We start from the raw sequence: 24,625 nt of genomic DNA on the forward strand, positions 1-24,625 counted from the left end.
ATGATGATGGTGATATGACGTTTGTTGACATACCATTTGAAGCAGGGCGCGGACAAATAGGAACTCTGCCTTCTTGACTTAATCAGGTTTTGCTACATCTATAGCTAGCTAGCCATAGCAGAAGAGTCCCGTCTATGCCAAGAAATTACTTGTTTGCTCCTAGTGATCCATCTGTGCTTTTCATAAACAACGCTTCATAGCGTGCTATGTAATGACAGAAACTCGCTAAGGATAAGAATACTAGGACGTGAGCATTGTTCTACATTTGTCGTGAAAACGCCCATTCGTTATTGAAAAAGTATTCGTGAAGTACTCGCTGTTCGATTCGATTCGCTTCTGGCACTATTCGGTTGATTCAAATTCGATTCGGCCTCAGAAATTCGCACACTCCTACTAAAATCATATGTTTCTCATTTGCAAGCTGCTCTGTTGACCGGACGTATGCAGCTGCGAGCTGCATTACGTGCATATTAGAAATAATGCAGATAAGTAACTTCCTTTTATCAAACGGTATGCACGCGAGCACTAACATTTGGTCCGTTCCTGTATGAGGAAATATAGATATCCGAAGACGCCCGCAAGTTCTGAAGGAAAGCCGAAAAAGCGCTGAATCGATCGATATCCGATTCGATGTTGGAAAGTAATTACTTTTCGAATGTTCGTATTCGAGACTGAAATTTCGTTAGTCGAACATCATCGGTTATAATTGCTTTCCACCATACATTCCTGCTGAGTATGTCATCATTTTAAGCGGGGAAAACGTGCGACGTAGCTTCTGCAACTTAGGGAATAGATGCTGTCCGAATACGCCGCCGAGCGACCGCTTCCTCGGAGCAACGTATACGCAAATCTCGACAGGACAAACGTTTTGCGGATTAGACGCGCCGGAAGTAATTGCAGAGCCCGAAACACGCCATATCCGCCATGTTTCGGAGAACACCTACGTGTATCAGTACCAGTAACAGTTGGAGAAGTGTAGGAGAGGCCTTTGCCCTGCAGTGGGCGCCGCAAGGATGATGATGATGATGATCAGTGCACTTAAATTACATAATTCATTTGGTCAGTAGCCGTTTACGGTGTCATCGTCAACGCATTCTTGGCTACGGCACGGCGCGCGCAGCTACGCGACAATTCGCCCGCGGCTACCTTTTTTTTTTTGTCTTTTCCAACTGAGAAAAGGCCACTGGAGCACTCAGACAGCGCGCTTATTTCTGTTTTCCTACCACCGCGCATGCTGAAAGTTTTACTCTGGCGTCGCATCTCCAGAGTGTTCGGTTCGGCCAAGCCCGGTCCCGTATCTTTGTTATCTTTTAGTTTCCTTCGCTCGCGCCTCGCCAGCGCGTCGGTCTCCCGCCGTCGCCCTCCTCCATGCCGGGTTTTTGGCGTCGGTCGGTCGCCAAATACCTTGGCACCTCTCCGCGTGTCCGTGACGCAGTCTCTGACGTGCGCCCTTTCCTTCGTTGCGTGCGCCTTGTGGACCGCGGCGGTTTGGTCGCGCTGCACCGTATTTCGCCCGACCTGCGTCACACCGTGGTGTGTACCCGACAGGGTGTACCCTTTCAAGTTCTCTGCCATTCTATTTGCGAGACTGCGTCTAGATTTGACTAGATGAAGAGTCGACTGATCTGCACCTGTTATCCTGTGCGCTGAGCGTACTCTGCGTGTTTTTCATCTGCCTCTCTCTTTCTTCACTTATCTTTCTACGTCCCCCCCCCTCGCCCCCGGCGTAAGGTAGCAAACTGGATTTCGCTTCTGGCTAATCTGCCTGCCTCTCCTTTCTTTCATTTCTCTCTCTCTCCATCCGATAACACCCTGTGTACACCTATCGTCCCCGACCAGCGCCACACCATGCATAAGTCTATGCCATTAGCTCATCATCGTAAAGCATTTTAATAAGTCGTTTGGTCAAGCGTGTTTCCACCTCCTGCCTCGTTTACTAAGTTTACGCTCGTGGTATGATACTGACCTACTTGTAATTCCATAAGCATAGTTTTCCGGTGCATATGGCTTAAAATGATTTTTCGTTTTATCATTATCATTATTTTTTTTTTCACTGCGACAGTGTCGACAAGCTCGAAACCGCGCTTCCTGTGTCCGTCTGCCGTTTCGTTACACCGATGACGGCGGCCGTCTGCGTTATTATAGTTTCTCAACAGACGAAATGCGAAATTCCGTAGGCGGGCCTTGCCACGCAGCTAACTTGCCCTAACCAAGATGTCCGCGTTCCAACCAGTAGCACTGTTCACAGCTTGGACGGTGCGAGGGGCGGAAGACAGCAGGAATGGTGTCGACGGCCCGCACGTTGGCACCTTAGTTGCGATTCTAACCCGAGGTTCGCCATCGGGGTTAGGTCGAGCTAGGTGTGTGGGAAAGCGCACTTGCAGTTCTCGCAGGTTACCTATTAGTGCCCTTAGGAGAAGCAACCTTTAGCTCTGGCGACTCCCAACTGGTTACACGGGCCCGGAGCAATCGGTTTTCTCAGCAACCCTTGCACCTATTTTTAAGCTTGCAGCTTGCAAAAGAAAACGTTATGACCTCGTGCTATAAAGGAACCAGATTTTTTTTTATCTGGGCTGTCAATTAGTATGAGAAAGATTCCTGAAAATCGTAAAATTAAAAAAAAAATTATCAAGTTTACAACTCTGTAACTAAGCCGTAGAAATAATATCACAATTATGTCAGCTGCATGAATAATACATCTAAAGCGCACAAAATTGATGTATAATATATACATTGTTCTTAGCAAATAATTTTGGGGTTTCCAGCAACGGCACCAACGCACATGAAAACAACCAGGGGAGTGAGCCAACGCCTCCTGGATGATACAAGGCCCGCGCAGTTCGATCTGTGACGTCATGCTACCTGCGCCGATTGCCACAGAATCTAATGGGCATACTCCCGACTAAGCCGCGTTGATTTTGACGCCACCGCTTTCGTCAGCGGAAACTTCGGTGCAAGTAGCGTGACGTCATAACGCAGAGTACACATCCCTGCTATCCAGGAGACGTTGCGAGTCCAGAACGGCTATCGTTATAGAAGTATATATATATATATATATATATATATATATATATATATATATATATATATATATATATATATATATATAATAAAATTGTGCCATATCTTGGAATTGAACTCCTGCTTCAGCTTAGTATCATTATGCAGTTACAAGCGGACTCGCTAACTATAGAGCTTCTTTTTTTTTTATCATTACAACATGGGACTAAAACATTCTAGAAAAAAAAAGAACACTGAAAAATTGAAGGAGACGGAAGGGGGCTAACCGAGGGGCCCGATTTTTTATTAATGAATTAATTTCTTTATCATATTATAAGAAGCCAACAAAGACGGCAAGGAAAACATGGGGGAAATTACTTGTAGTTACTAATTGAATTAAATAAATGATAACTTAATTGCAATGAACGTGGATGAAAAAAGAACTTGCCGCAGGTGGGGAACGATCCCACGAGCATCGCACGCGTAATGCGAAGGATGGCGTGTTCCTCCGGGGCATTATTCTGGAGATACTCTGCGACATGCGCGCTTGCTAATTTCTGCAGGCGCCCACTCGAGCGTGTCTGAGATTGCATGGGCACCAATTACCACCTCCCTAAATATGCGGCTCCATGCGCGTTGAACATCGTCAAGGCTGTTCAGGTGGGTCTCGTTAGTTAATTGATTAAATTCTGGGGTTTTACGTGCGAAAAACATGATCTGACAACTAGGCACGCTGTAGCGGGCGTCTCCGGATTAATTTCGACCACCTGGGGTTCTTTAACGTACACTCAATTTATTTACTTATTCATTCATTCATTTAATATACCTCAAGGATCATGTATACACAGGGTTTGCGCGGCCGGTAAACGAGCGGTTTTCGCATCAATCGAAATGCGGCCTCGCCGCGGCCGGGATTTGATCCCGCGACCTCGTGCTTGTTGGCAGCCCAACGCGAAAGCTACTAAGCAACCATGACGGGTGCGTCGTTGTTTATCGAGCGGCATTCTATTCGTTTCCTGTCTCTTCTTTAACTGAAAATGCCTTTTCCTGCGACCCAATGAGAGGTGACCGTTACTGGGCAGCTGCTTTACATAGCCAGCCACTCTGCAATACACAGCCCCTCCAATCCGTGCCTTCGATGCCGTCACTGCCGTACGACAACGCCGATTGCGAGAGCTGGTTTTGGTAAGAACGAACGCACGCATTAATTAGACGACCGCCCACGCTTGGCCCCTCCGTAGCTGAATTAAATCAGCCAGGGCGGGATTTAGATTCTTTTTGGTGTCTCAATTCTAGTTTGAACAAAACGCTTCGTCTTGTGTAGCTTAGTGTAGAAAAAAATTAATGTGTTGAAAAAAGAAAGATGCACTACAGAGATGGAAAAGGACGAGCCTGTGCCTCCAGCCCGTTTAGACGGTATGGAGGAGGGATCATCATCATCATCATCATCATCATCATCATCATCATCATCATCATCATCAACAACAACAACAACAACAACAACAACAACAAGCGTAATTAATGTGCGAGCGCGCATAGATTAAAAAGACTACGGTCGAAGCAAGTGGTGCGTCGTGAAGAGAGGGGTACGTAACAGAATGAAAGCACTGGCAGTACTTAAGATGAGTAAAATACTTTTAAGATAGGATGGATTGTTAGGCGAGAACCACAGAGAAGCGCAGGAAAGAAAGGGGACACAATACCATCCATCGTTCATTTTCGAAAGGAATACGGCGTAACCATACAAGTAAGTGTGCACCGCTTCCGACCGTCACCCGAAACGATAAACGCGCGTCCAGTCGGGGTGGGCCGGCGACGGTGATGCACAGCGATGGAATGCGCGTTATCTGATTCGGCGCTTCCGTAGCAGCAGCAGCAGCAGCAGCAGCCTTCACATATAGTACGGCGCATTGAATCGGCGTGACGGAGCGCCAGGACGCGAGATAACAACACTCGCACACGCGCGCGCAATGAATACAGTGTGTAGTGCTACATTCCAGGGGCGACGCCTCGGCGCTTCTCCTGCGCGTAATTGTCCATACACTCTAGAACAAAATTACACCCTTTGAGTCGCATCTTGCCACACAACGATAATCGTCATCTGTCTCGTCCGCATTTCCTTTCTTTAACGCGGCGAGCCCGGTACTTCCCAGTAACGAACGGCACGCGCGTTATCAGCGTGTCATATCTTTCCCGACCGGAAAGTAGCGGGCGCGGCGTATTCAAGAAAGGAAACGCAAGCAATGCAGATTACGATTATCGTTGTGTGGCAGATATACACCCCAAAGGGTGTACCTTTGTCGAGGAGTGTGCGTCAGCGTGTGTCAGTTGCTCGTGAAAAAAAAAAAAAACATAGTCAACTCCACGCCGACATCGCAACTCCTTGGCATCACGTAAGATGTCACTACGTAGGTGTTGTCTCGCCGATGTTGCGATAGCCGGTGACCCGGGTTGGCGTAAAAAAAGAGGTTCGCTGAAGAGCGGCACTCACCCGGTGGCACACACCTGCAGGCGCACATCGGCCCCCAATTTCTGACGGCGCTATCTGCGGGATCGGGCTACAAGAACTGCAAGATATGCCGGACGGATATATCGACTACAGAAGACTGGGCTGAACTCGTCATGCTTCGCATTGTAACGAGCCGTGCATCCCCTCCAAAGTTCTGCGCATAGGCTTTAACAGTTTGTAGCGTTACGTTTGCCCTCGCTGTGTGCCTTTACACGCCATCGTCTCGTCTCGGCCGAAAACTTGCGCCCCCCCCCCCACGCGGTGCTTGTGTGTATGGCATACTCTTCTTCGATCGAAGCCGACGCGGCGGAGGAATTGACGTCACACTGAGTATACTGTATAGAGGCTGCGTTTCGTGCAGCCCGCCGAACTCCTTCCTGTATGTAAGGCCATTTTGTTTGCCCGTGCGTATTTCCGAAACTCGTCGAGTTCCGCGGGTTACGCGTCGGCGAAAAAAACCGTGCGGCGTGACGCTCGGCTGCGCCGCGGGTCCGGCGTCTGTGTCGCGTGATTCTTCCTCGCGACGCTGCCGGCTGGCGTGTGTCCACGCGCGGTCGTCGTCGCGCTGATAAAACCCTGCTGGCATCGTTTTCTCACGCGGCCTGCAGCTCGAACTATAGAGTTGTTTCCGCCGCGTAGCGCATGTCACCCCCGAAACGCCATTTCGGCCGACAATGCTTTAGAGGGAGTCGAAAGAGCGACGATAAATCAGCTTGGAGCGGCGTGTACTTTTCAATACCTCCTTTGCGTTTACTTGGCGGGAAAAAAAATGATTTACTGCGAGCGGGGGAAAACTCGAATGAAGTTAACGTTTCGGAACTGCACGATGTGTCGTGAGGAACGCCGTATATGAGAGGGCGTGAAGGCGAAGGCATCTTTAGTGATACGACTTCGTCGTATGTGAGACGGATGAGTCTTTCGGACCAGGCAGACGGCGCGCATCAGGTCATATCTTCGTTCTCGGTCTTGGGCGCATCCGCCGGGACGGGGAGAAATGCAATAAACGCTCGTGTTCTTAGATTCTTTGAGGCGCGCGTCAAAGAATCCCATGTTCATCAAATCTTATCCGCAGTCCCCAACCATGCGGCGTGCCTATAATGATCGGCTTGCGGTTTTGGCGCCCAAAACTCTGTGGAATTATCTCGTGCGCATGCAGCGTAGAACGTGCGTTCCTGTCACCTTCTTCCTGGTGATCTGTGGACCAGACGGTGTACGCGCGCCGCTTCGCGGATAATACGACGCTGTTGGAAACAAATTATTCTGCCGCCGTTTTTTTTTTAAAGAAAGGCATTTTAGAATCAACGTTCAGACAACTTGGTTTAAGCTTTTACATTCTGAATATTGTTTCTCTAGGAGCTTCCTATCTTGGAAACTACCGCAGGCATGTTTTCTCAGCCGTGGAGGAATTCACAGTTGTTTTAGGGAGATTCGCTTAAATTCCTTATACGTTATTTTTATTCATTTCCTCCTTACAATTTTACCAATTTTAGTATTAACAACGGCTTCCTAATACACCATCCAAAATCTTGGCCGATCCCCCGCAGTGGGTCATACCGCGCCATCGGAGAAGTAAATCCACTCCAAACTACCAGGTGTTATTTAACTGAAGTTCACTTGAGTTGAAGAAATTGTCATTATTATTATTTTTTTTTGCCGCTAAACGAATAAAACTGCGATTATTGCAAGAGTGATGAGCGAGATAGTGGCCCACTACTGCACCAGGGTTAAGCGAATTCCTGTTCTGGCGAGGGAGTGTCTTTTGTTGAAGCTTAGTGGGCCTTCCTAATTTGGTTGCACCTGGATTAGTAGAGCCCCATTGGCTCTCGGCAATTTTCTTTTTGTTTTTTTCGCTCCGAGGCGCCTATCTTAAGCCTGAAAGTGTAGAGGACTAGAGGAGAATTCGAACTTACGACCTTCAGACTAGAACCGCGGTGTTCTACCTGTGCAGCTGGCGCCACAGGTAATCGCTGCCTAAGGGTGGGTGCCCAGGTGCGGTGACGAAGTAAGGAAATTTACAAGCGCAAGTTGGAATGAGCTAACGCATGAAGGGGGTAACTGGAGATCGCAGGGAGAGGCCGTCCTAGGGCAGTGGGCATAAAAAGGATGATGATGATGATGATGATGACGACGACGACGACGACGACGACGACGACGAAACGAATACAACTAGAGTCTTCGAAGGGTCCCTGTATGACCTGTTTCAAATTGTACTTCTCTGATGTCCCGCGAACGGCCATGCGCGTCGTAGTTCGGAGCCCCGGCCGTCGTCTCCGAGAACGCGCGAAAGATGTTTGTGCTTGAAATATGCGCTGCGTTGAAGCCGACGACGTCGCAGGTTCTTTACTCGAGAGGCCACTCGCTCTACGCGCAGGTGAAAGGCTAATTTAATTTAGCGACCCCACTGTAAGTGAAACCGGAACTGTGTGGCCGCGGATATATCTCTTGTACGAACTTGCGCGCGTGCGTTCACGCGAACCAAAAAATAAAGGGGGGGGGGGGGGGTGGAAGAACGACACTTCGAGTAGAGCACACGCGAATTAACGCCGTAAAGGGTACCGCGTTTGGTTTAGACGGTGCTCGCGAGAAGAGGGTTAGAGGAAGTGAAAGAAAGAAAGAAGGAAGCTCCCAGAGAAATGGGTGGAGGGAGGGGTTAAGTAAAGATGTGTGAGACTGCCAGAAGTGGCGAGCTTATTGCGTACGCTGCCCCATGGAACGAAGCTCCGAGAACCTCGCTGCTCTTCGCTAGAAGAAGGGCGGCGGCTGTCTGGACGAGATAGCGATGAGGCGGCCATTATATTAACCTTCGGGGCTCATGTGCGCCAGAAAAAAAAAAAAAAAAAAAGGAAAAAGAAAGACGTATTGAAGCTGCTCCCGGAAGGTGCGGACGGTCTGGCGTGGAGCAGCTGTTATTCCCATTACGAGGAGGCCTGCCTCGGCGAGAGCTCTCTCTCTCTCTCTCTCTCTCTCTCTCTCTCTCTCTCTCTCTCTCATTTCTGAGTTCCTCTCTTCATTCTCATTACCGTTCTCTGGCATGACCGTCCTCTTTCCTTGCTCGGCCACTCGTTCCCAGACAATGGAACGGGCTCAGATTCCCGAAAGAGTGTCACATACACATCGCAGTGACGCTAGCGAACGAGAAATTGGGCTCCGTTATTTTGCTTCAACGTGTTTGTGTGCGTGACATACTGCCGCTTTCGTGCGAGAGCAGGTGGCGCGTCTTATTGTGGGTGCGTTTAGCACAATGAAAAATGGATGAAAATATGCGTCGAAATATTCAGCCGCGCAACACACATGTGCAGCGTTTAATGCGCATATTATAATACGCGCGATAATTACGCGCAACTCGTTAGGTAAATAATCGGAAATGTTAACTTTGAGAACTACATATGCACCTAATTCCAATGTAGGGAAACAAACAAAAAGTGTAACATAAAACAAGGAATCGCGTGATACAGGGGGAAAAAATTGCCCGTGGGCGAGTTTCACGGAGTGCTTGCAAATCCGTGCGTGTATACAGGTTGTCTAGTACGGACGTCTATGTCTTGTAAAGTGACTCGGACAGCTAATTGACAGACTCCTATAGCGCCTCGTGAAGAAGTGAACGGCAATGCAGACTTGAAATAATACTCGGACAATCCGAACTGATTTACTCCCGCTACTATTAGCGTCTTTGTAAGTAAGACTGGATGATTCATCCGACTAAACTTCCAATTTATCGATCTATTAATGCGTTCATCACGCCTGAGCCAAACACGTGCGTAACCTGAGCCAATCGGCTGCGTCAAGAAAGTTGAGCTAAATAATTCAAGCGTGCTCTCTTGAAAAAAAGAAAATTAAGAAATAAAGATCTATGTGAATCTTTCTATGTCGCTCAAGATAGCCTAGTGTTAGAATTTTGTTCCATGGAAATTGAGCCCGTACTGAAGAAGAATTTGCTGTAAAAATTTACAGCATGTTCTGGTTATTTCAGCACTGCTGAAGCTTAACTATAACAGGCTTTAGTAAAATTTTGTATAACAGTCTTTGGAAAGAGGTTGCGCTTTGAGTGTACTCGCTGACTTCAGTCCTGCTACTGCATGATATGTCCCCCTTAATGTCATTAATTAAATTTAATTATGCACCTTTCTTAATTTATAATCGTGTTTGCGACATTGCGTACGTTCTGATGTCCGCCAAAATTAGGTCAGCAAATTGCCTCGGCAGTCCCGCGCGTTTCTGTGACATTCTTCCTAACCTTGTTTTGGTATCGGAGCAATGTTACCGAAAGTTTAAGCCTGTAGTTGAGAATACGAACAAGAAATATAGTTGGGAACGTCACGCAGTGACTTAGTGCAGATGGTTGTCTGTTCAAGCAACAGACCGGCATACGCCAAGGGAAGATATGCAAACAACCCAGTCGAGGACCGCAGATGATTAGCTGGTGTAATTAAACGAGGATAAGAGTCGGGTGTCACGAGACAAGCGCTTAATTCCAAATAAACGGTAGTAGCCATGCTTTATTCGACCTAAATTACGGTGCTCACGACAACGATCGTGACGACAGTGATCCTGCCTCAAGTTCGGTATATGCGTCGATTCTCGAGTTTGGGCAACATCGAACTGGAACGCATATTTTCCGGACACCCGAATGGTCGCCGCGTTGTCGTTCTGAGCCAATCGGAGAGGCCGTATCGAGCAGCAGCCCTGCGAGCCAATCAGCACTGACTAGATTTCGTCCGCGTGAGCTCGACGGGAACGGGTCGAGTTGAGCCGAGCGCGTTTACGCGTGCATCATGCCGAGCAGGTTAGGAAGGTCGACCTCGCTGTCTATAGTCGGGTCGATCGAACTCTCCTCGACGCTCGCCCGCGACCCGACCCGCCGGCGCTAACGTGAACTCGACGACCGGGTCGACGACCCGCGAGCCGACTCGACTCCACCTTCGCCGGGTTCACGTAGGCGCAGCTGGTGTCCATAATAGATCTTCAAGGGGTGTACGGTAGCGCGATTAAAAGACGGGACAAAAGGAGACACACAGGGACACACACAGCGCTGTGTGTGTCCCTGTGTGTCTTCTTTTGTCCCGTCTTTTAATCGCGCTACCGTACACCCTTTGAAGATGCATTACCAACAAGCCCACATGGCAACCCTCGTGTCCGTAATAGAGCACGGTTTAGGTCCCCGACGAAGCGAAATTAATCGAACGGTCTCGAACGACATCCGCCCGTGGGTCTGTTTGCCCTCGTAACTATAGCACTGTTTTCTTCATTCATTAAATAAACCGCGGGACGGCGCCGCGTGGTCAGGAGGTGGTCTATTGGCGAGGGGGGGGGGGGGGTAGGATACGAGGTGCGTAGGCGCTGCGTCTGGGGTCGCACGGTGTTGTTTGCATCGCGGCGCGATGCCCCGAAGAGAGCGCCCACGTTCGCGATTTCTTCGCGCGCCCTCCGGTGTTTATTGCCCCGCCTTACCTCACCCTCCTCCCGGTGCGCGCGCTGTTTCTTTACGTGGCACGTGTAGGTGCGTCTTCTCGGACGCGCGTTCCTCCACGCAGGGAGTCGCTTGTTTGTTGGCATACGCCGACGCCGCCACGTGTGTGCGTGCTGGGCAAGCTTCGAGAGAGAAAGCGTACGTCTGCGAGAATGAACGGCGTTTCTTTATATCGACGGCTTCTTCTTTATTTTGACCCGCGAACGGAGCGAGTGGGCAGCGGCGACGTGTGTGTGCGCGTCGCGAAACGTTGTGGCTCGGGAAAAAACGCGGGCACGCCGCTTGTCGTCGAGCTGGGCGTTTTTTTTTTAACGGGACGCAGCGTTAAGGGCCCCCGTGTCGCAGGTAATCTGTTGCCGGCGTCGAATAGCCGGCGTCGGCGCGTCCTGTGAGCGAAAATTGCCGTATATGTTTAGGCATATGTCTGCGCCACGCCTTGCTTACATGAAGTGCGGCATTATGCGGGTTATATTGCCCGCACCGTTATATCGCTAAGGTTGCTCTGGCCTGGTGTCACGTTCTTGACAAAGTTACTTCCCGGAATTTCGAGAACGACAGCCAAAAATTAATGTCACGAAACAAAACACCGACAGCGCGTGCCTTCCGTATTAAGTCTTCTCATGAGTGAAATATTAAAAGTGCGAAACAACGTCAGAAACCTGAAAACTATGTAATTTTCTGTCGCGGCCGTGCGCTACCTCCGGGATCGGTGCACGCAAGAGGCCGCGTTTCTACCAGAAAGCCCCCCTTCGCGCATAGCGTCCGCCGACAGCGTTTCCCGGTACACATCACGCTTACACAGGCTGCAGCTGCCGGGGAGCGTGAGAAGCAGTCGGTGGTCTTTGAATGCTATTGCGTTCCACTCCTAAAGGCGAAGCTTAAGCGTCCTCCAAGTTTTGCACTTAAAACCCAAGTATCTTTACTTCTTTTTCTTTTCCGATTAGTTTTGGAGATGAAGCAGCAAACACGCGATGCTATTTCGCCTGTGAAATTTGGCGCATATACTACCAGTCGCGCCAACAACCGTATCCAGTAAGTTCCCAGCAGGTTCCAACCAGTTCCAACAGGTGGATTCGCAGTGCTCGGCACAGGAAAAAACGAAATCAGGAAAGAAACAATTTATGATAACTCACAGGGAAGCTCATTACTTTTCGAAGCGAGATCGGGATGCCTTAGAACATGCACCTATAAAGCAAGGTATAATAAAGATGAAACATGTGCTTGCTGGGGTAAAGCTAGGGAAACGATGGAGCATGTTTTATTAGAACGTGTAAGACGTCTGCCCAGCGGTCGATTTAGGCGCCACTGGCCTCCTTGAATCGTTTGGGTTCAGCGAGAGCAGTGGAAAAGTAAACATGTCCGCAATAGACATTAGTAAGAGGCGATTGGAGGATTGGTGGAAGAAAAGTAGGGAAACGACAAAAGACGGAGACGTACAAAAGCACAGTTCGCAATAGGGGATCAGAAAATTCGGTTGTACGTGGGAGCTCATAGGACATTAGTCAGTATAAAAGCAAGAGCTTGGTGGCGCAACCCGCAGCCCCGTTCCAAAGCGGACGCTCATAACATCCATCCATCCAGCCATGACTTCCGAAATTCGGTGGCGCGATCTGTATTCTGGAGGAAATGAAACAGCTACACAACTTCCTACGAAAATTGCTAGACGGCACTTTGACGTTAGCAGAATGTACGGGATCCCTCGAGCATGACGGTTCATCTATACCACGCTAATGACAGATACGGCGCGTGGATTTGCCTTCAACTTCAGCCTTTGGCTTCGAGCGACTCTGTGACTTTGCCGATTGATCAATTCCAACAAAACGCTAATGCGTTATAAGCGCTAAAATTCACAGTGACTATGTGTGTGCGCAGCAATTTAATTCCTTCGTGCGCTTAGAGAAAGCTGTGGCTGCTGGGAAATTGAGAAAGATAAACAATGCTTCTACATACAAAACAACGTGCCTTGAGCGGCCACTCGCGCGGCAATTTTGCGTCTATTCGCGAGCGTCTTTGACGCTCGGAAAAACACTTTTATGTAGGACGTATTGAGCAGCAGCAAGCTTTACCGGGAGCTTTTCGTGTCGCTCTACAATTTTCTAATTGAAACCTTTCATCTAATTCTAATTAATTAAGACTAATTATGCAGTTACGGGGAATGAAAAAAATTTATTTGAGTATCTCCAAGCGGCGGCAAACAACATCACCTTGGTTCTGTATAGCTACATGACATTTGCATGTGTATTTTTTAAAAATATTGGTGCGTGATAATTGGGGCGCCCAGTATACCGATCAGAAGGAAACATTAATTTGAGATGCGACATGCCTCGCACGTTCGGCGTTTTTTTTTTCTTTTTCTCCGACGCAACACCGCGTCAGCGACAGTTCGTTAGCGTTCACACGATTGCGTTTTACGCGTCGCGTCCCCCAAACGCGTCGCTCGACTGGTGTGAACGAACGGAGCGGCTTTATTTTTCAGTGAACAGACAGACTGAACAGTAATCTTCTGTGACAGATAGTGCTATTCAGCCACGTCAAACTGCATTAATTAAACTTGTAGTTATAATCACTTCGAGGCACATGTTCGAGCTGCGAAATTGAAGACCAGCTGCAACGAAGACGCGTCCATGTGGGGTTAAAAAAAAAAAGAATCTGTGGGCATACACTGCAGTTTCGAGAAATACGTCTTTTTCATTCGACGCCGAAGTGATGTTCCCTACAACACCCATGAGTACTGCGGAAAAGTGTTATTCTACGCAAGTGTATAATTTGAACTTCAGCGCGTTTTGCCTGGAAGATAGAGTTTGTACTTCTCGAAATCGGTGCTAATCATCGCAGTCATTATAATCACCATCAACCTAGCGGCGTTCACCGCGGAACAAAGGCTTCTCCCAGCGATCTCCATTTACCGCTGTCTTTTTTTTTTTTGCCCCACTGCCGCCACTTTGTCTGCAAATTTTCTGATTTCATCACACCACCTACGCAGTTTCTTTTTTTCTTTTTTGACGTCCTCGACTGAGCTTCTCTTCCCTTGGCTCCAATTCTGTAATTATAATAGGTCACCGACTATTGAATGCCCTGCCCATCTCCATTTTTTCCCTCTTAATGTCAACTAGAATAGCGGCTAGCCCCGTGTTCTCTATGATCGGCATATCGCTCTCTTCCTGTCTATCAACGTTAAGCCTAACATTTTCTCCTTCCATTACTTGTTGCAGCGGTCCTTAACTTCTTGAAAACCTGGCAAGTTTCTGTCCCATATGTTGGTACCGCGGCAGAATGCAATGATTGTGCACTTTTTTTTTCTCATCGATGTAGTGTTAAGCTGTCGGGGTCATGACTATAATCACGTGATTTCTTCTAAACGGATACGACTTCGTTGCAGCTCGTTTTCAATATTCTCAATCGGAACATCTGCCCTGTATATAGGGCTTAGTTACGAAGTTACTCAGTACAAACGTTGTCATTTGCCTAACTTACGCCCTACGGGTATGTCCCATCGGTCACGAATTACGATAGGCTGCCGGTATAAATGCGTCAGAGTTAGGCAAATTATTTCCGAGGCACTTTGGGGACGCTGGATTAAATTATGGGCGGTACGTATAGAGTGGTCGTTTGTGCACGCGTCTTACGGTGAGTACTCGTAATGTGAAAGTAATTAAATTTCGATTGAGGCCAGAATCGTTCACGTTGCGTTTTTTTTTGTTCATTTATATATATGGTTTGCTCGAATCACACGAAAAAAAAAAGTTAGTCACTGGCTGCAAGCATTTCGAGAAGCTGCCTGCGATCGCGCGAAGTGTGCGAGTCACCTGCGTGCAAGGTTAGCAGGAAGGAAGGGAGAACTCAAACGGCACTGATTACACGCTTGTGCGTGTGACGTCGGTTTGTTCGTTCTTTCTTTCTTTTTTCTCGCCTTTTCTCCTGTGTGCGCTGGTGATCTCCGTGAAACACGCGCGAAACGCGCGCATTTGTGGAGGCGCTGTAGGCGGAATTTCCGGGACGCGCGCGGGCTTTTGAAAAAGCAGAGAGAAAGAAAGATATTGAGAAGAAACCGAACGAGAGAATGACACACACACTTGAACGCGTTCACCCGATGATGACGAAACGGCGGGACGCCCTCCTTCTCCGTGGGCATGCGCGCCTTCGTCGCTGCGTAATTGAGTGTTCGGCGTAAAACGGGCGATTTGCGACTCGCCCCGCGTCGCTTCCCGTTTCGTGCGAACGAGCGCACTGCGAGGACACCCTTTGTGGCGGGCGCGCGAATTGGGCCGCGGGCCTCTGGGAGAAAAAAAAAAAAAAAAAACCCGAGCGTGTGTAGCACGTTTGCCGAAGAGGTTTCCAGAGGAGTAGTCGGAACGCGGATCGCGTGGTTGTGCTCTGTACTGCAGGGCGGATGTTTGCTGCGCGAATACGGCTTGCCAAATGTTGCCGTTGCCGAAGAAAGAAAGAAAGAAGGAAGGAAAGAAAGAAAAAAAAGGCAGAAGCGTGTACCTAAAGGAGAATGCCCCGGTTTTCATCACTTTCACTATATGCAGCATAGTTTTTCTTACCTTCGCTAGTTTTATTTAGTCATCTCTGCTTTAAATACGCCTAAATTATACACACAGGATTAGAGCTCCCTTTCCCCCCTTTGGAATCGTTAAATGAATAAAAAATATTCAAAGAAAACCACAAGACGAGCATTTTAGCACGTTAAAGAGCGCGCCCTTGAAGAAGCACCGCACATTTCGAGATGCGCTTCGTTTTCTTTGTTATGGAACTTTTTTTTTCAATTCTATTTTCCCAATTGTGTAAATTCTTGTCAGATTGCTCGGGGGAAAGAAGGCAAATCGTGCAGTTTCGAACTACTGAAATGGTTGCCAACCAGTAAGTATAATACGACTCGCCGTGGTTGCTCAGTGGCTATGGTGTTAGGCTGCTGAGCACAAGGTCGCGGGATCGAATCCCGGCCACGGCGGTCGCATTCCGACGGGGGCGAAATGCGAAAACACCCGTGTGCCTAGATTTAGGTGCACGTTAGAGAACCCCAGGTTGTCGAAATTTTCGGAGTCCTCCACTACGGCGCGTGCCTCATAATCAGATAGTGGTTGCGGGACGTAAAACCCCATAATTTAATTTAAATATAATGCGGTCGATGAGATATGCACATGACTTCACAATAAGTTGCTCGCGAGAGTCTGGCCTGCGGACGCGGGACGGCTGTGTGGCTTTGGCTGCGCTCCAAGCTGAGCACTCGTGCGCGCAATGATTGACATCTGCGCGGCAGACGCCGTTACGGACGATAACGGCGCGCTCGGCTGATTAGCCAAGCACGCGACGCCGGCACTGCACACATACCGACATCGCAGACGTGTGTCTGAAAGCCGGCACGGCGCAAGACACACGACATGGAAAGCAGACGTGCAGTTTGTGGACTCACCATTGTAGCTGTCCCAGCTAAAGTAAAAAAAGGTCACAATTTTGCCCTAAAAGATTGCAAATGAGTGGACAGCTATACGAAGTAAGGATAATAGTTTCATCGGCCGAACAAACTTTTAAACATATGCGTACTAACTAAATGAACAAGCATGGTGTCACGCGCGCACAAGCAAACATGAACACGTCTCGCTCGATCACCGCGGGAACTCGCTGTCAAAACGCTGCAGTGAGGAAGCGCGGCAGCAGCAGCGAGCGAGTTGACATTCGTGCTGTGTCTCGCATCAACGCGAACGAAGCCGCGAAAGCACAGCGCGCGCGGCGGACTCTGTCCCCGTCGCAGGTGCCTTTATATATGCAGCAGACCGGTCCGGCTTGTCCCCCCCACCCCCCGGAGCCTTGCGCGCGACGGAAGAGTGCGTGCTTCCTCCCTGCTTTCCTCCCTTCCGTGCGGGAGATTGAGCCGCGATCGCCGCCTCACCCTCGCACTCACATGCAGCGCGCGACGACTTTATCGTGCTTTGACTTTATACGGAACCTCACTTCGACGGCAGAAATGCGCCTGGAGTGTCAATATAATTGCTGTCGCAATAATAAAAAAGAGCAAGCTAGCAGGTCACGGGCCATGTTTTTTTTCAGTAAATATTTAGTCATTCATCCTTATGTTCTGTCTTTCTATTTAGGCACGTGTGTGAATTCACATTATTGCATAGCAGCCATGCGACCTTCTTTTTCCTCCTTTATTTCTTTATTTTTTTATTTTTTTTTGAGGCCTGCGCGCGACTGTCTTTAGTAACAAGCGTTAGTATCGCCGTCCCGCGCGTGTGCTGTTGTTGCTTGTCATTTGCGTTGTGCTGCGCTCGCTTTCTCTAAACTTGCAACGAATGCGCAGTACCTAAGTGCTCCTTTTTTTCTCTTTTGGTGAGCGAGTTTGAACCGTAAACGTGATGTCCTGCTCCTGCATGAAATTGTAAAAAAAGAAAAGAAAAATGTCATCCACTCTCCTGTAGCGCGAAGCTACAGGTTTCCTTCGTAGCTTCTTGTCACGCTCGGGTGGACGACAATTTTACCGAATCCGCGACCTGATATATAGCGTGCTACGCATATCCGAAAGAAGCGAAGGGATGCCGAGAGAGTCGTCGTACACACGACTGCGCGTTGCCGTCTCGGTGAGCAAACAACTCGCGGTTACGACCGGCGGAGTCGTGTAAATTCCTTCCTTAGGCAGGACGTCTCTCTCTCTCTCGCTCACGTTGGCACCGCGAGCCTCCGATAATCTTAACTGTGCCCCGATAAGGATCGGCTGGCCCGATATCCACCCGCGGGAGCGGCTGCTGCGGGAGCAGTGCTGGCAGCGCGTGTCCTTCCTCGTTGCCGTGGCAACGAGCGCTCGTTGCCCGGCGGGTGTCCTGCTGCGGGCGCTGTCGCGTGCGACCTTTTGTTTGCGTGCTGCGCTTGCGTGTCACGTGCAGGCTCGCGGACGTATCCGTGTGTAGCGGGATGTCTCTGCATTGCGGATGGCAATTACTGCGGCCAGGGATGTAGGACGGGCTCTTCGTGTCTTTCCTCGACGAGGCTCAACGAACGCATGGGAACGGGGCGAGGCAAGCTCGGGGCCGGGCGTGGAAACCGAAGCGGGGCGAAGCAGGAGCGGAGACAAATATAGTTTGCAAAGCATGCTTCAGTTAGCGGAGGGGGATAAAAAGGCTTTGAATTTTTTTTTCAAAGGAAAGAAAAAAAAAACGAGGGGCCGAGTTACCGCGTGATGAAGGAAAACCTGTCTCGTACATTGGTTTTAAGCAGGGTGCGAAGCCTGCTTGGCTCTGGCATTGCCACAAAAAAAAAAACTCGACAATGGCGGCGTACGAGCGAGTTATTTTTTGTGTTCTATCAAAATTATGGCCGTGCAGAAGTTTTCAAGAAAATAGCTCTGTGTTCTACTCCTCCCAGCGAGACTTATCACGAAATAGCCCACAGGCATCGCTTGAGGCGTCGCGCGCTCCCACCACCGACCAACCGACTCGATAAAACGCAAGTGGTCGCGTTTAGGCGACTCCAGACAAACACATACCCACACCCAAAGTGCATTAACAAAATCACAGGGGGCAAGAATAGCGACCTACGTAGGCTCTGTTCGCAAACAGGGACACTCACACACATAATGTGGGAATGCACCTCGCTCCCGTTCTCTCATGGCCCCCCGTCAGCGGCGAGACTGACTGGACCGCCTGGCTCAGGTCCGGAGACGTCGACCGATAGCTTGAACTCGTGGACTGGGCGGAGAAGGCCAAGCAGCCTCAGGGCCTTTCTTGAGCCCAATCCCTCAGCCGCCTCCCCTTTCCCCTTCCCACTTTCAATAAAGTTTACCACCACCACCACCACCACCACCATCACTACCTCGGTTTCTTTTCATCATCGTAATTACATATTTCTAACGTTGTACATTTAACACATTTCTAGAATCTTCCCGATTCTGGGGCAATCTTGACGCGTCAGTAGAAGCGCTTTAGCAAGTTAAAACTTTGCGCCTCTGTGTGTGTTTTATTATAACTTACGGATTTCCGTCAATTTTTGTAAGAACATGCGAGGTCGCAAATCAAAACAGTTCGCTTCCTGGAGTGGCTAAGATTTTGCTTTCTCTCTCAGATACAAACGTTTTCATTCGGATCGGTCCAGCGGGTTTCCCGTAAGACCATTTCCGCGCCTTGCATGTATTTGAATCGGAGTTAATTGGTCTCGAGTTATGTACACAGCTTTGCAGGCACGCAGCGGCACGGAACGGGTGCAGCTCACAAATGGCCACCGAAGACCGGCCGAGCCGACTGATCCACAGGGTCCTTTCTGCGCGCCAATGATAAGCGCTGCGACCTGAAGATAACGAAGCGATAAGGGGGGCCCACGGCGCGTGGGCCTGCCGTGCACGGTGCACTGTATACAGTTTTAACAGGCTGATGAACCCGCTTCTCCTTTCGTTTCCCTTTTTTATTATCAGTGCATTCCACACCGCTTCTACGCTGTGACGGCCGCAGAGCGAAAGTGCTTTCGCCACCCTCTTAAATTGTTTCTTTTTTTTTTTTTACGGCTCATTTGTTATCAAAAGCAATTAAGAGCCAGGAAATCCAGTGCCCCTTAAAGGCACGGATGTAGTCGGGCGTTCGGGCGCACAGAAGAGGTTGCGCCGCGTTTGCGACTTCGCCAAACGAAAAAAAAAAAAAAATGGAATAGAAGCGCTTGCTCGCCGCGCACCTGTGCGGCTAGAAGAGCCCGTCACCAGATTCGCTCTGAAGGGGTGGTGTGTAACAGTACACCACCGTAACACTTTGTGTTTAAAACCATGCAAACGTGGTGAGACTGCAGCCAAAGCGTACAATCGAAACGTTAAATTCGTGGGAATTTGCCTTAAAAAAGCGAGTGACCAACTGGAGATTGTCGGTCAGACGTTATAGCTGCCCCGTGCGTTCTGGTTGGGCCACCTGCCTGCAGTGTTCGCAGCTCTGTTGCAGCCGAATCAATGTCGGTTTCTCTCCCTCGAAACTCCCAACATTTGAAAGAAACGAACATTCGACGATTTCGCACGGCGCATTATCGAACCGAATACGAATCAAATCGCAGAGACAATTCGATTCGCATTCGAAATTGCGAATATTCGCACACCCCCGAGGAAAGTTTTTTTTTTTTTTCCGAGTGTATCGAACTTGTGGGAGCCGGCCTATAGAACGAGATTCGAGTAATGTGGAAGGAAATCGAGTGTCGTCTTTTGTGCGTCTCTACTGTGTCCGCTTCACTGCGCTGCTTCACCATGCAAGGTATGATGAGATTCGAGTAAACGCGGTGCGCACGCACCTCGGCGGTCATCATTAAAGCGAGCCGGTTTGAGCCTATATACAGCCGCTCCCGACGGTATCATGTGTAAGCGGGACCACGTGTTCCAGTCCGTTTACACGAGTGCTCCGACCCGCCAAACCCCGCAATCACCTCGAGGCGCCCGCGCGACAGTTTCGCGAGGCATCGTATACACTCGTCGTGGCTGGCCGCAGGCAATGCTTCGCCGCTTCGTTAAGCGTGCTCCGTGGGCCCGGCTAATGCCCCGGCAGCGCCTCAAATTAGGCCGCTAAGCGGGGCACCGCGGTAAATGGATCAGCGATTTTCGCCGCCGAGAGGAACTGCAGTCCCGCATATATCGCGCGCGTGCAGCATGCGATGGGCGAGATGGAAAGTGAGTGGTGTATACGTCGCGTATATACACCTTGCAACGAGGCTGTATAGTTGGTTATACGCACCTGCCGAGGTAGCGCAGGTGCTCTACAGGCGTCGCGCTGCGATGAGCTCGAGGTTGCGGGTTCGAATCCCGGCCCCATTGCAATATGGGGGCGGAATTCTAAAAAAAAAAAAAAAGAACGCTCGTGCGTGACTGCGCATTGGGTGCAGGTGAAGGAACCCCGGAGTCGGTGAAAATTATTCCGCAGGCCCCCCACTATGCGGCGTGTATCATAATCAGATCGTGGTTGTGGCGCGTAAAACTCTAGAACTTATCAATTATTAGTTAAACGATGGTCGGCGCGAGCTGGCAGTATTGCGGAAGGACTGCGGTGCACTTCGATGGTGGCAAAAGCCAAAAAAAGAAAAAAAAAATCAAAAAGGAAGAAAGAAAGCCCATGTGCGCAGTTTTGGCGCTCGTGAAAAACCCCCAGACGGTCAGAGTTGATCTGGAGCTATTCATTACGGTGTCCCTCATAACTGCGTTCTGGGACCTTGACCGCAATTATTTATTTTTTTAAAGCAAGTTTTACGGACCGGTGGTCAGGCCCTTTAAGGCTGCGGTAGGCGCGAAGAAAGCAGATTTTAGAAGACGGCACGGTCTTTCCGTGGCAGTGGAGCAAACCTACACTTTGGAGTCGGTCCACGAATTGATCCTGCAGGATCGATTCAAGACGCAAGCATTTACGATAGTCGTACAGCCGCGGTTGGTGTTGCCGCTGATGTTATCGTTCAACCCCGCGTGTAGCCGCTGCGGATTAATAAAGAATCGGCTGTTGTTGTCATCTCAAATCACGGCTCCTACCCACGAGGGGGGACGGTCGCCGGAGATAACGTAAAAAAAAAAAAAAAACCTTATATGAAAAGGGGATATTGCGTAACATAAGGACGACACAATTTTACACGAAAAATTTACATACTAGTACAGTCGGTCACCTAGCAGCGTAACTTCGCGGACATCTGTACGCAATAAGTTTATCGAAAGATCGTGTTGCCGCAGTCGACGCTGTTCTTTGTCTTCCTTCTTCTTTGCGCGCCATCAGCTGTTCAACGGGACACTGTTGAATTGCACGGTAGCGGCTGCTTGGTTGTTGGTAGATGCAGGCCTCACCTCGCAGTCTACAGCGGCGGACACGGCCCCACTGCCGAAGGCCATGTGTGCCAACTCTCTTGTTCTCCACTCCTCCCCGATGGCGTTCATTACGAACACCGAGGAGAGTTAAATGGTGGAAGGGAGGGTGGGGGGGGAGGCACATTACGGGGCGGTGACTTGGCGTGTCCTCCGCCGTTGCGCGTCCGGGCCGGACGTGCTCGAAGCTTTCGGCAGCGGCGGCGGCAGTCCGCACACAATGCTCGCGCGCACGTCATGCCTCGCCGCGCCATTTAAAGGGGGCGCAACCGTCGCTTCCGCGGCACTCTCCTCCACACCACGGGCGCGCGCGTGGGCAATCGCCCGCGTATCGCCGAATTTACGGCGTAGCTGCCGTACGGACTCGCCTAGTAGCGGCACCTGGTACTTTTCCTGTTATCTTGCTCAAAAAGGGCGGAGGTACCGAGACTGCTGCGTAGATAAAGAAACCGGGACGCGTATTAAAGGAAAGAAAGAAAGAAAGAAAGAAAGGAGTACAGTTCGTAAGACCGGGTGCAAGTCAGTCGTCGTGTTGGACACATATAATTAGCGAAGGCGGCAGCCCCTTGCCACAGAGCTCTTACGAAAACCTTTGCTTCTCTTACGAAGTGCTTCTCTATCCCTCTGTCTCTCTTGGTTGCGTCACTGAAAGAAGATGTAGTCGCAAAAAGAGGTATGTGTCGACGCGAAATCCCATCTACACCTACCGATGTCTTCAGCGAAGGGTTATTTTTTGAGTGCCATTAAACGGATCCAAATACGTTAAGTTTAGCGTTATCGAAAGATCGCGCACTTGTTCTGGAAAACACAAGTACACGAGTCATTTGAATGTGAATAAAACGGCCAGTGCACCACTGCCTCTGTGTGGTCGCGTGTCTCCGTTTCTGTCAGTGACACCGGTTTTACCCGTGCGCGGACGTTGCAAGCCAGAAAAAAAAAAAAAACGACCAAGTACGGGCGCGCGAGGCCGCGTTATCATTCCTTCGGCAGCTCGCCTCGGTGACGATTTCCATAGAGTCTTGTTTATGTGGTAGTTGTTCGGGAGTAACGTCGCGTTCCAGTGCGGTCAACTGTTCAGTTCGCCGGTCACAATTCGCAGTCATTCCAGCGAAACTAAATAAATCAATCAACCGTCCAAACATGTGTGCGAATAAACGTCGTCGATACGTAGTCGGTACTGACGTCACGTTTTGTGCGCAAAATTCAAGAAACGGAAGCTCATCATATTATTTTTCTTTGAGATCAAGTTAACGCCAACGAAACAAGTGCACCTTCCCAGAAGTCTGTGCCCCCATGGTGTTCTCTCCGTAGTGACCTTAAGTTTTCTGTGCATTTTCGTGGACTAATGTGGGTCACACCAGTAAGCGTAGAACGAGTAAAACGCACCGGTGTGCGGATACATGACTACAACAGTGCGCGGCACGCTCAGAGTTGGTTACTCTCTTCGCAAGAAGAGCGCGCATTTCCGCATTGAAGTTTCAGCTTAACATTCTGACACATGGGCATCGTGTAAAAAGTTCGCTCACTTCTTGACGTTCTCGTTCGGAGTTTTCCTTCGTGGCCGTCACGTCAACGCGGCTATCACGCGAGTGCATACGGTATACGTGCGCTCACGCAACTGACCGGCGTCTACGCGCCGGCCCGAGCGTGGCGTTTCTCGTTGCTGCTGCGGCGAATACGTCACGGCTGCGAGACTTTCTGATGCCTCCGCAACCCTCGACGCAACGCCCGCCCCCCCCCCCCCCCCCTGCCCTTCTATTTCTACGTCCTATCTCCAACCGCCCTCCCTGTGCCACCTTGTCTTTTCCCACAGCGCTGTCTTCTCAGCGTCGAAACAAGTTCTGTGCTGCCATCCAGTTAGCTGCTTCGCTTGGTCATATTCGTTCCGCCTTTGTTTATTCTGCGCCCATCTTCATTGCTCCATAGTCGTTTTTTACCCGCTCTCTCTCTCTCTTCTTTTTTCTTCTTTTCGTTTGCAACGGCCAGAGAGTGAACTGAAGTCTCCGATATCTGTTCTTCCGATGAAGGCGTATACCATAAAGCATAATGTCTGATGTGTGTTGTATGGGCGCTGTCAAGCCTGCGCATGAATTCAAGCAGCGCCTTGTCGTATCTGTTCTGTTGTCGTGTGTCCGGCGATCATGCCGTGACTGTATCGGCGGCCGCTTTGTAGAAGGAAACACGAACGTTCCGCTTGTAGGCCCAGACAAGTCCGCAATAAGTGGCAGACACTCCGTATTAAGCGGCAAACTGTGTCCCCTCACCATCTCTGGAAGGGCACGGTCTGTCGTTTGGACTTGTTGCATCCAGCGGGAAGCCCGGCAAGTTCAAAGTACACACGACAGCCTGTGTAAGGGGCCTGCGCTTGGCATGGAGGAAGCTCAACTTACTCCCCTCCATGGTAAAGTGGCCTGAAAGGGAGCGAACGCGTGATGGTGTGAGAGAGCGCGTGTTTTCGAGGCCTTTTTCTTTGTTTACGTTCACAAGTCCAAAACGACTTCCGCTTTCGCCGTCTGGAACAGCCCGCCAAATTTAGCGGGTGACGAAGGCACCTTCATGGGGTGTACGGTAGCGGGATTAAAAGACGGGACAAAAGAAAACACACAGGGACACACACAACGCTAACTACTTCCAACAATGTTTATTATCGAAAACCAGGTCGTACTTATACACTCGGTCAACATGAGTCACAGCCACGTGAACAGATAAACAATCAGAGCGAAACATTTTTGTAAGTGATATATGTTAAGCCATGCGCAAAAATTTCAGTTCTTTTTCAGAGAGGGCCAAAGACGGTTTGCTGATACATGAATCCCCTAGGGCATCAATCTGCTCGGCTTCTATTATAGGT

At 49.7% G+C, this 24,625-nt stretch overlaps 1 protein-coding gene across 1 annotated transcript in view; it reads left to right on the top strand.

Moving 5' to 3' along the window:
* The window catches only part of LOC142592706 (uncharacterized), an 85,360-nt gene that overhangs the window by 14,929 nt on the left and 45,806 nt on the right, over positions 1–24,625 (top strand). The window lies entirely within an intron of this gene.

The sequence above is a fragment of the Dermacentor variabilis genome, chromosome 9 (genome assembly GCF_050947875.1).
Source record: "Dermacentor variabilis isolate Ectoservices chromosome 9, ASM5094787v1, whole genome shotgun sequence".
Taxonomy (NCBI): Eukaryota; Metazoa; Arthropoda; class Arachnida; order Ixodida; family Ixodidae; genus Dermacentor; species Dermacentor variabilis.